Source organism: Vulpes lagopus, chromosome 8 (genome assembly GCF_018345385.1).
Source record: "Vulpes lagopus strain Blue_001 chromosome 8, ASM1834538v1, whole genome shotgun sequence".
Classification (NCBI taxonomy): Eukaryota; Metazoa; Chordata; class Mammalia; order Carnivora; family Canidae; genus Vulpes; species Vulpes lagopus.
Window position 1 is genome coordinate 121,055,420 of NC_054831.1, and position 12,721 is coordinate 121,068,140.

Here is a 12,721-nt window from a genome sequence, read left to right on the forward strand (position 1 = left end):
TGCAAACTACAAACCTAGAGATCTGTGATAGGTAATTTTATATGTCTACTTGGCTAGGCTGTGGTGGCCAGCTGTTTGGTCAAATGCCAGTCTAGAAGTTGCTGTGATGGTATTTTTCAGATATGATAACCTTTAAATCAGTAGACTTTGAGGAAACAGATTACCTCCTGTAATGTGAGTGGGCTTCATCCAATCAGTTGAAGGCCTTAAGGGAAGGCATTCTACCAAGACTGCAGTAGGCTCAAGACTGCACCACCAACTCTTGTGGGAATTTCTAGCCTGCCAAATGCCCTACAGATTTCAGACTTGCCAGCCCCCACAAATACATGTGCCAGTTCTTTAAAATAAATCTATATCTATCTACACACATACCTCCTGTTGGTTCTGTTTCTCTAGAGAACCTTGACCCACACAAAATCCAAGAAGCTCAAGTAACTCCAAGCACAAGAAACAATATACATCAAAATCAAATTGCTTAAGACCAATGATAGAAAATCTTAAAAGGAGTCAGAAAAAAGACATGTTATATACAGAGAAACCAAGGATACAGTGCAACTTATTAGGTACAGAGGAACAAAGACAAGGATACAATGCAAACAAGATGACAATGGAGCAACATCTTTAAAGTACTCCAGCAAAATTATATCTAATAAGGTAAACCCAGCAAAAACATCCTCAAAAATGAAGGTGAAAAGAAGTTATTTTAATATGTACAAAAGCTGAAAGAAGTCATCATCAGGGGATCCGTGGGTGGCTCAGAAGTTGAGCACCTACCTTCGGTGCAGGGTGTGATCCTGGAGTCCCGGGATCGAGTCCCACATTGAGCTCCCTGCATGGAGCCTTCTTCTCCCTCTACCTATGTCTCTGCCTCTCTCTCTGTGTCTCTCATGAATAAATAAATAAAATCTTAAAAAAAAAAAGAATTAATCACCAGTAGAATCATTGTAAAAGAAATGTTAAGGGAAGACCTTTGGGCAGAAGGAAAATGATACCAGACGAGAATCTAGATCTACACAGAGGAATGAAGAGCACTAGAAAGTACCTTATTTCACCTTCATTTTTTACTTTTTTCTTTCTTAAAACTGTAAGAAGGATAATTACCTCTTTTTTTTTGAGAATTACCTCTTTAAACAAAAAAAATGTGGGTTTTATAATATATGTAAAAGTGATACATGTGACAACAATACTAAGACTATGAAGTGATAAACATATGGTTTTTATACTATCCTAAGTGAAGTGATATAGTATCAATTAACATGGACTCTGATAAGTTGAAGATGTATACCATAAACCCTAAAGCAACCACAATAGGGGGATCCCTGGGTGGCTCAGCGGTTTAGCGCCTGCCTTTGGCCCAGGGCGCGATCCTGGAGTCCCGGGATCGAGTCCCACATCAGGCTCCAGGCATGGAGCCTGCTTCTCCCTCCTCCTGTGTCTCTGCTTCTCTCTCTCTCTCTCTCTCTCTCTCTCTCTCTCTACGTCTATCATAAATAAATAAATAAAATAAAGCAACCACAATAATAACAAAGTTATAGCTAGTAAGCTAACAAAGAAGGTAATATAGAATCAGAAAAAGATACTAATATTTTTGGGGGCAGCAGTGGGAGAGGGAGAGAAAATCTTAAGCAGGCTCCACACCTGATGCAGGGCTCAATGCAGGGTTCAATCTTGCAACCCTGAGATCTTGACCTGAGCTCAAATCAAGAGTCGGACACTTAACCAACTGAGCCACCCACATGCCCAATACGCATTTTTTAAAAAATATATTTATTTGTTTATTTATTTATTTATTTGAAAGAGAGTGCACAGAACTATGGTGGGGTAGGGGCAAAGGGAAAGGAAGGGAGAGAGAGAATCCCAGGCAAGACTCCCTGCTAAGCAAGGAGCCCAATGCAGGGCTCAATCCCACAAACCTGAGATCACGACTTGAGCTAAAATCAAGAGCCAGACACTGACTGAGCCATTCAGGTGCCCCTGATATTAATTTTTTAAAAGGTAGAATAAGAAGACAAAAGAAACAAAGAACAGATGAGACAAATAGAAAACATAGATCAAGATGATAAGACTCAAACCTAAGTACATTAATCATATAAAATAAGGATCTAAACACTCCAGTTAAAAGGCAGAGTTTATCATAATAAATTTTAAAAGACCCAGTTATACACGACTTACAAGAAATATAGTTTAAATATAAATACACAAATAAGTTAAGAGCAAAAGGATAGAAAAGACATTCTGATAACACTAGTGAAGAGAAAAAAGGCTGGCGCAGCTATATTAGTAACAAAGTAGATTTCAGGGCGAAGAATATTATTGAAATAAAGGAAGGAATTTCATAAATGATAAAGGAGTCAACTAATCAAAATATACAAACCTGAACTGGTATGCAACTACTAACAGAGTTTCACAATACGTGAACCAAAAACTGGAAGAACTTCTTGAAGAAATAGACAAATCCACAAATATGGCTGGAGATTTTGATAACCCACTCTTGATAATTGATGGAGTAAGCAGGCAGAAAACCAGCAAAGATATAGTAGGCTTAAAGAACACTCTCAACCAACCAGCTTGACTGATTACATTTATAGAATGTTTCACCTGTCTTCACAGCAAAATACATATTCTTCTCAAGTGCCCATGATACATTTACCAGGAAAGTCCATGTTGTAGGTCACAGAACAAGTCTTGGTAAATTTAAAAGGATTCAAGTCGTATGAAGTATGTTCTTAGACACTGACATTAAAGTAGAAACCAAAAAGAAAAAAAAAAAAAAAGAAAGTAGAAACCAATAACAAAGATCTTTGGAAAACTCCCAAGTATTTAAAAACAAATGCACTTTTAAATAGCCCATAGATAAAAGAAATCAAAAGGGAATTTGAAAGTATTTTGAGCTGAATTAAAATGAAAACACAACATATCAGAAGTTGTGGGATACTGTTAAAGCAATTATTAGGGAAAACTGATAGCACTAAATGCCTATTAAAAAAAAAAGAAAGCTCTCATATCAATGATCTCAACTTCTACCTTAAGAAATGGGGGGTGGGAAACATTATATGGTCTCATTCATTTGGGGAATATAAATAATAGTGAAAGGGAATAGAGGGGAAGGGAGAAGAAATGGGTAGGAAATACCAGAAAGGGAAACAGAACATGGAAGACTCCTAACTCTGGGAAACGAACTAGGGGTGGTGGAAGGGGAGGAGGGTGGGGGGTGGGGGTGACTGGGTGGGGTGGGGGTGACTGGGTGGCGGCCACTGAGGGGGCACTTGACAGGATGAGCACTGGGTGTTATTCTGTATGTTGGAAAATTGAACACCAATAAAAAATAAAATTTATTATTAAAAAAAAAAGAAATGGGGGTGGGGAGAGGAAAAAAAGAAATGACGGGAACAGGGGTGTCTGGGTGGCTCAGTCGGTTAAGGTCCAACTCTTGATTTCAGCTCAGGTTGTGATCTCAGGGTTATGAGATTGAGCCCGGAGTGTTGCTCTGTGCTGAGTAGGGAGTCTGCTTGAGAGTCCCTCCCTCTGCCCTACCCCTCCCCACTCATGTGCTCTCTCTCAAATAAATAAATGTTAAGAAAATAAAGAAATAAGGCAGAGTAAACTCCACTTAATCAGAAGAAAACGAGATAGAAGCAGAATCAATGAAATAGAACATAGAAAAAAAGTTTGCCATGTGCCAGGCACATACAGGTACTGAGCTTATATATATGGTCCCATTTCTTGAGGCCAAGGAAGGGCTCTCAGTCTTTCAGGAAACTATGCATTTCTACTTTATTTTCCAGTGTCTAATAAAACTGAGTGCATGGGTTTGTAATTCATTACAACTGAAACTGAGATTTTATGGTGGTTATTATATTAGCTTAATAAAAAAAAAAAAAGTGGTTTAAACCAGGTAGAAATAGTATTTTTTGAGGCATATGACATAGGTTGAAAATAGGTTCTGTAAGTGCCTGCCACTTACTGGCTGTAGGACTTGGGCAAGTTCCTCATATCCTCCAACTGGTTTTCCTCATCTGTAAAATGGGCATAGAGAGTACCTACTTTACAGAGGTACATGGAGTATCAGGTTAAATAATGTACATACGTCACCATGCTGTCTTGTTCAAAGCTAGTAATTTAGTTTTGGGAGTTAGGTCCGAATCCTGGTTCTGCTCCTTACTAGTTAGGTGGTCTTGGGGAAGTTACTAATCCCTTAACTTCTCCTGGAATGATAGGGTTCGTCCTGAGATAAACCTGGTTCAGGAATAGATATGTGATGGTAGACTTTATTCATTCAACAGAATTTATTGGACACTGTATCCCAGGTTGTTTGCTTCAAAAGCAATATTTAACAAACTCATTGTGCCTTTATACATTTTAAACTTTTACAATTAACTCATTTAATGCTCATTAAAACCCCGAGGTAGGTACTTTTGCCATCCACATTCTATGGATGAAAAAAAGCAAAGCAGAAGTCACGTGACCTGCGAAGGTCACGTGGACAGCAAGTGGTGGTATTAGAATTCAAACGCAGGCAGTCTTCAGACTCCTAGGTTTGGCAACTGATAGGGCTGCCTACATGCAGAAAAAGGCCTGAAGAGGGACACCTGGGTGGCTCAGCCTTTGGTTCAGAACTGGGATTGGGTCCCACACTGGGCTCCTTTTGGGGAGCCTGCTTCTCCCTCTGCCTTTGTCTCTGCCTCTCATAATCTTAAAAAAAAAAAAAAAAAAAAAAAGAGCCTGTTTGGAAAGAGCCTAGACAGGTAGGTTGCAAACAGGTCTGGCACAAAGGGTGGGGCCTAGAATACCTGCTGACAGGGTTGCTTCAGCTACACTTTGGACATGGAAAGAAAAATGCACTTATGTCCTGCCCAGCAAGTTACTCAGCCTTACTTTGTTAATTTGTACCAAAAACTAAAACCCCTGCCTGGTTAGAAGGGGGGGGGGACCTCTTCAGACATTTGACTGAGCACTTCCCCTCCATAGGCTGCATATGTGGTAGAGGAAAAGATGAGAATTGGACACAGGGTCAGCCTGGGGTATAGAGGATCCCTCCCAGCAAACCTGCACGAGTTGATTTGCTCAGAGGCTTTACTTCTTAGCTGTGGGCTTGGGCAATCAGCCAGACTAGTACCTACATTCATTGTATGTGCCAAACTTAGAATGGTGCCTGACACAGGTTAAGTACTGCATGTGTACTTGTTTTGACAGATCACCTTAGTCATACTCTTTAAAAAAATAAACCCAACAAGCTCTCCCGGGTTTTTCATACTACCTTGTTCTATCCAGAGTGAAATTGGCTGGCCAGGCATTCCAGCAGTCTGGGCTAGGGTCCATCACTCAATCTACTTGGAACGGTTGGGTGGCTCAGTTGAGCCCCTGCCTTTGGCCCAACAAATGATCCCAGAGTCCTGGGATCAAGTCCCACATCAGGCCCTGCGTGGAGCCTACTTCTCTGCCGGTCTCTCCCAAAACAAAACCCAATAGCCCATTTGCCTTTTTCCTGACCCTGAAGGCTTGAACTGGTCACATGGCTGTTAGATTTTTTTTTTTAATTTTTATTTATTTATGATAGTCACAGAGAGAGAGGCAGACACAGGCAGAGGGAGAAGCAGGCTCCATGCACCGGGAGCCCGATGTGGGATTCGATCCTGGGTCTCCAGGATCGCGCCCTGGGCTAAAGGCAGGCGCCAAACCGCTGCGCCACCCAGGGATCCCTCACATGGCTGTTAGAAGCCCCCTCCCCACCATATGTTCTTTTAGCCCACTCTGGATCTAGACTCTACCTTCTAGATGGTTCCCTGCTAGACTCCATCCTTCAGTACCTCCACTGCCCTGTAACACTGGCAGCCAGCACAAGCCTCACAAGATTTCCATTGTGACTCAGCTTCACATCACAGGCAGGATGACAATTTTCTCAAGCTTAAATTCCACTGGAAACACTAAGCAGTAGATTTTAACTAGCTTAGGGATTTCAGCACTCTTACCCAATTTTTTATTTGCTTAGGGCAACTTGCCTGCACTCTACAAGAAACTGCTAAGGCTTGGTCTAACTCAGATCTCACTCATGTTCAGTGGTCAACTGCAGGTTAATCTTTCAAGAAAGGTCCTGTCCTCTAGGGATCCCTGGGTAGCTCAGCAGTTCAGTGCCTGCTTTTGGCCCAGGGCATGATCTGGAGTCCTGGGATCGAGTCCCACATCCAGCTCCCTGCACGGAGCCTGCTTCTCCCTCTGCACTGCCCCCCCCCCCCCCGCCTCATGAATAATAAAATCTTAAAAAGAGGTCCTCTAAATGCAACCAGGAGGCTCTTACATACACACTAAGTAACTGGTAAGAATCAACATGCTCTCTCCAGTGTAAGAGTAACCAAGTATCAGGAGACCAAAAACACACAAGCTTAAGGCCTTTAATCAATGCAGAACCAACCAACCGTTTACACACACAAAAAAAAGCCACACAAATATGCAGTCATCTTTATTATAATTCATAAGTACATCATAAACAGACCTGGATCTTTAATAGAAAACCCACTTGAGAATATTGGAAAAAGACATACTTAGTTTTTTTAAAGACAAGTTTTCTCCTCATAGGCATTCTGGAATCTTCTGGTTTCATAGGTGAAAGGACCATACTGTTTTAATAGACTTGCCCATACTCAGTACTGCTCACATTCCTCAATTTTAGCAGGCATCAGTCCCGATTCTTGAAAGTATGGTTCGTGGCTCTGTGGTTGAGTGTCTGTCTGCATTCGGCTCAGGATGGAATCCCACATGGGGCTCCTTGTGTGGAGTCTGCTTTGCTTCTCCCTCTGCCTCTTTGTCTCTCATGAATAAAAAAAATCCTTATAAAAAGTATGGTTCTAGAGCCATACCTAAGAACTTCCTTTTCTAACCTGCTCCCCACCACCCCGATTTACTGTAAAGGGAAGTTTCAAAAGGAGGTCCAAATATGCCCAAGCTTCCAAACCTCCACGCTTATCTTATAAATAAATAGCACTTATCATTTTACCAACCCTCCCCTGTCAAATAAAGGACACAAAAGATCAACTGCCAGTTAGGTGAAGCTCCTCTTCTTTCCTGAATGGAAAAAAAAAAGAGGATCAGACTCCTAGTAACGACCACTAAAAATTGTCATTTTAGTTTTCATTAGATGTTTCCTGCATGGTTTGTCTCCTCAGTCATGGTCCACAGGACTCTGAGAAGCTGTAGGAATATGCAGGCGCAGACTCAAGCCCGGCTTCATCTCCAACGTTGTGGAAGGGGACTGTACGTCACGGGGCAGAGCCCTGAGCTCCCATATGCCACCTGGACAGAGCCCGGGGAGAGTGACCTCCCGGGAGTATCCACGTTGGAATGCCTGATTAAACAGCCTCACTCTCAAAACATTTTCAAGAGATTTCATTTTCCGCATTCCATTCTGCCCAAGTGAATCTGAGGAAAGCTTGTTTAAAACCCAGTTATTGGGATCCCTGGGTGGCGCAGCGGTTTGGCGCCTGCCTTTGGCCGAGGGCGCGATCCTGGAGACCCGGGATTGAGTCCCACGTCGGGCTCCCGGGTGCATGGAGCCCGCTTCTCCCTCTGCCTGTGTCTCTGCCTCTCTCTGTGACTATCATAAATTAAAATAAATAAATAAATAAAATAAAACCCAGTTATTACTACTGTTTCATGGTTTCTCTACTTTCCTAGGAATATGCGGGTACATATGCTCACTTTCATTTCTGTATCACAAACAGGGCTTGGAGACTAAATCCTTGGCTCCCATGCACAGACTTTGACGGAGTATGCATGCTTTATTTATATATTTGTATACACGAAGTTTTGCTAATCTTGGTTTTGGTTAATTCATCCAAAATCAGCAGAAAAGAAATTTCTACCGTATCACATGACAATTAAAGATGCGAAAATATTAACCTTTACTCAATAAAAAGCTATCTTCCCAGACATGAGCATACATCTACAAAACTGTCAATATGCCAACAATACAGTGAAGTTTTTATCTGGATATATTAAATGCAAGGAGCACATTCATGAAAAGAACTGGGCTGGAATGATTAAATGTCAACAGGAAAACACCGACAAGCCAAAACCAATTCTTACCCCCAATTTTTGGATTTACTTACCTCAGATCAAATTATTTGGAATCCTTAGCCATTGCTGCAAAAACAAAGTAAGGTAAGAGCTTAATCCAGTTGTACAGCAGGTGTTAAAAACAGATTTCTTTCCAATCAACCTATATCCAGATAGGAGATGCTCTAGAGAGCTGTTTCCTGCATGGTTTGTCTCCTCAGTCATGGTCCACAGGACTCTGAGAAGCTGTAGGAATATGCAGGCGCAGACTCAAGGCCCGGCTTCATCTCCAACGTTGTGGAAGGGGACTGTACGTCACGGGGCAGAGCCCTGAGCTCCCGCACGCCACCTGGACAGAGCCCGGGGAGAGTGACCTCCCGGGAGTATCCACGTTGGTCACCGTAATTTCACTTGCTAACTAAAGAGCTAGAAATAAATTTCAACCAGTAGAGGGTGACTTCCCCAGGATATCCATTCTGGGGTAGATACTAAATTCCCAAGTGTCAACGAAGTTCGAGTTCAATACCGACTAGGAGTCTCAGGTCCGTAGTCTAAATTCTAAATGCACTTTCAGCCAGGTGCCCAAAACAGAGCTAAAAATCCCAATAGGCGATTAGCACTACTGTTTAAGAAATGGCACATCCAGCGGGTCCCTGGGTGGCTCAGCGGTTTAGCGCCTGCCTTCGGCCCAGGGCGTGATCCTGGAGACCCGGGATCGAGTCCCGCATCGGGCTCCCTGCATGGAGCCGGTTTCTCCCTCTGCCTCTCTCTTTCATGAATAAAATGTTTAAAAAGAAAAGAAATGGCACATCCAGAGCGCTGACACAGCATTACGGGTCCTATCTACAACTCGGCCATCAGGAGTGAGTCCTGAGATCACCCTACGTCATAAGACAAGCGGCAGAATTAAGAACGCTCGCTTTCGAAATCGATTCTTAATCTCCGATGGGCCGTCGGGAATAGAATGATCGGCATGCAATCCCACCGCTTCCTAGGAGACCAGGTCAAACAACAGGGGCGTGGTGGGCAGAGCATCTGGCATCCTGGTGCGTGAAGCGGCAGCCCCGTAGGTCTCAGCTCGAGCGCCCGGACTATGCGCCAAGGCCCGCGGCTCGCGAGGCCTCCGCGGCCCACATCCGGCCCAGCCCCGCTGCGCGAGCAAGCGTAGTCAGCATGGACGCCGCGGAAGGGGCTCCAGAGAGCACGATGCCCACAGGAACAGCTTGCTGGCAGGCCCCGGGATACTAAAGCTAGAAGTAACCAACCGAAGGGGTAAAACTCTTACCTACTAGAGACCATGCGGCGCCGCAATCTTTCTCCAAAAGACCGTACAACCCCCAAGGCATCCATATTTATACCTTCTGAAGCGGGCGGAAGTCAAGGTATCTCTATTGCGCCTGCGCAGCGCCCTGCGCAGTTAGGGAATCGGAAATTCGCAAAGGATGGTGGGAATTTAAGCCCCACCCCTACCCGGCTCAGAGGCTTCTCGCGACAATAGAGCCCCGCGCGTGGGAACCTGCTGGAGAATGTGAATTACGGAAACGGAGTTTTGGAGTATGTAGCCTGGTGCTGAGCAGCAAGGGTGCTCCTCAGCAATCCGCTCGCCCAGTCTGGACGATATGGACTGAGATAAACCCGCTAGCCTCCATCCCCCAACGCTTTGGAGTAATTCTATGCAAAATGAAAAGAGCCGCCTAGGGACGCTTGGGTGGCTCAGCGGTAGAGCGCCTGCCCTCGGCCCAGGCCGTGGTCCTGGGATCGTGGGAACGAGTCCCGCATCGGGCTTCCCGCATGGAGCCTGCTTCTCTCTGTGTGTCTCATGAATAAATAAACGAAATCATTTTTAAAAAAAGAGAGAGAGGAAAAAGCCATCTAGAGAAATGTAGGATCTCAACAGTGATTGAATCTGCCCTGTCACGTGTGAAATGAACTTTTGATAAATGATAGGTCAATAGGACAGAAAGGCTTCCACATAAATTGGCTAAAATTAAAAGCCTCCTGTACACGATAATGGATGTAATTCGATACTTCCGAACTGTACGCCTAAAAAGGTTGAAAAGATAAATTTTACATCAAGTATATTTTAATACACAGTCGTGTAATATAAAGTAGGCATGTAAAGAATCCTGGAGATACATACTACATGTGAAATTTTGCAAATGTGATAGGATTTTGAATATGGTGTTAAGCGTATAGAGTTAATGTAAAAATAACACAGAGCCATCATAGCTGGGCTATAATGAGTGGAAACACTTATAGTGTTCCTCACATTAGATTTTGTGCCGGATTCTTTACATAGGTTATTTACTAGCACAGCAATTCTAAGACAGTGGTATCATTACCGAGATTTTTTTTAAATTAATTAATTAATTAATTTTATTTTATTTTATTTTTAAGATTTTATTTATTTATTCATGAGAGACACACACACACACACAGAGGCAGAGACACAGGCAGAGGGAGAAGCAGGCTCCATGCAGGGAGCCCGATGTGGGACTCGATCCGCGGTCTCCAGGATCAGGCCCTGGGCTGAAGGCCGCGCTAAACCGCTGAGCGTCGGGCTGCCCTTTTTAATTTATTTTTAAGATTTTATTTATTTACTCATGAGAAACAGGGGCAGATGGAGAAGCAGGGTCCATGTAAGGAGCCTGATGTGGGACTCATCCTAGGACCCCGGGACCAAGCCCTGACCCTGAGGGCAGCCACTCAACCACTGAGCCACCCAGGTGTCCCATTACCTAGATTTTATTTTATTTTTATTTATTTTTTAAAAGATTTTATTTATTCATGAGAGACACACAGAGAGAGAGAGGGGCAGAGACACAGGCAGAGGGAGAAGCAGGCTCCATGCAGGGAGCCCGATGAGGGACTCAATGCAGGACTCCCATTTGGGGACTCCAGGATCACGTCCTGGGCGGAAGGCAGGCACTAAACCGCTGAGCCACCCAGGGATCCCCCATTACCTAGATTTTAAAACGTGAAACACACCTGGAGCAATGGTTCTTAAAGCAAAGTTGTCAGACCTTAGGGTCTCTGAGACTCTTGGGGATCCATGAGGTCAAAATTATTTCATAATACTTAGACTTCCTTTGCCTTTTCACTGTGTTGAATCTCTGCACTGATGCTATAAAGTGAAGTGGTGGGTGGTTTGAGGCTCTGTCACCAAACTGTATTGCTATCATTATTCTTTATCATCATAAATTTACAGTTAAAAAAAATCATTTTCTCAAACTTTTTAGAAGTGAAAACAAGAAAAGTGGTTGCCAGGGACTAGGGGGAGGGTATGTGGAAAGGGGGAGGTGTTATTCAATAGGTAGAGAGTTTCAGTTTAGCAAGATGAAAAAGTACTAGAAATCTGTTATACTGCAGTGTGCATATAGTGACTACTGAACTGTACACTTAAACATGGCTAAAAAAGGGTCCATTTTATGTTTTTTTAAGTATATATATATATATACTTTAAAAATATATATATTTTATTTTTTTATATTTTAAAGTATATACTATATATACTATATATTAAATATAGTATATATATATATATATATAATATATATATATTTTTTAAGTAATCACTACGCCCAATGTGGGCCTTGAACTCACCCTGAGATCAAGGGTCCATGCTCTTCCAACTGAGCCAGTTAGGTGCCACCTCCCTCTGACAAAAGCACATTTTATGTTATGTGTTTTTTACCATGGTAAAAAAGAATATCCATAGCAAATTAAAATTAGAGTCAGCTTGCCCTAAGAATGCCCTTGGTGGAGAAATAAAAGTCATTAATTTCAAAAAAAAAAAAAAAGTCATTAATTTCATTCTCAACTTTTGAGTATCCATCTTCCTAGAATTTTGTGTGACAAAGTGAGAAGTACATATAAAGTACTTTTGCAGATGCAAAAGACAGCATTTGTCTCCAGGAAAAGCACTTGTATAATCATTTTGAGTTGTGAGCTGGAATAGCCACATTTTTTCATGAAATACTCTTCAACTTGAAAAAATGGCTGTCATCTTTATGAACGGTGTGGGATTGGATTTTCTTATTTACTTAAATCAAAACAACAGATAGCAACAGATCCAATACAGGAGCAAATTGAGAAATGGACTGTCATCTATTAAATCAGACATTAAAGGGATTTGAAAAAATGTAGAACAATGCCATTCTTCTCCTTAATTATTTTGGAAAATAGTTATTTTTCACAAAAACACATTGTTAACATGTATTGGGGTTATTTTGAAATGTATTATTTCTTTATAAGATTATAATTAATGATATAAATTATAAAAAGATTTAAATTTTCCTCCAGTTTTAATTTTAGTACAATAGATATCATAAATAGATATAAAAGTTCTTTGCGGGGGCAGCCCAGGTGGCTCAGCGGTTTAGCGCCGCCTTCGGCCCAGGGCCTGATCCTGGAGACCGGGGATCGAGTCCCACATCGAGCTCCCTGCATGGAGCTTGCTTCTCCCTCTGCCTGTGTCTCTGCCTCTCTCTCTCTCTCGAATAAATAAAATCTTAAAAAAAAAGTTCTTTGGGGTTCTGAATAATTTTTAAAATTGTAAAGGAGTTACAAAACCAAAATATTTGAGAACCAGGAGGCTTTTTGGTTTTATTTTGTTTTTTAAAGATTTTATTTATTCATGAGAGACACACAGAGAGAGGCAGAGAAATAGGCA

At 42.2% G+C, this 12,721-nt stretch overlaps 1 long non-coding RNA gene and 2 other non-coding genes across 3 annotated transcripts; all 3 read right to left on the reverse strand.

Moving 5' to 3' along the window:
* Positions 1–6,444: 6,444 nt before the first annotated feature.
* On the reverse strand, positions 6,445–9,449 carry LOC121497944. Its single transcript, XR_005989568.1, has 3 exons — positions 9,335–9,449; positions 8,103–8,136; positions 6,445–7,059 (listed from the first exon to the last, which is right to left on the reverse strand). It is a non-coding gene; the product is annotated as an uncharacterized LOC121497944 (long non-coding RNA).
* On the reverse strand, positions 7,131–7,334 carry LOC121498344. Its single transcript, XR_005989726.1, has one exon. It is a non-coding gene; the product is annotated as a small nucleolar RNA SNORA73 family (small nucleolar RNA).
* LOC121498345 lies at positions 8,241–8,445 on the reverse strand. The gene has a single exon (XR_005989727.1). It is a non-coding gene; the product is annotated as a small nucleolar RNA SNORA73 family (small nucleolar RNA).
* Positions 9,450–12,721: the final 3,272 nt, after the last annotated feature.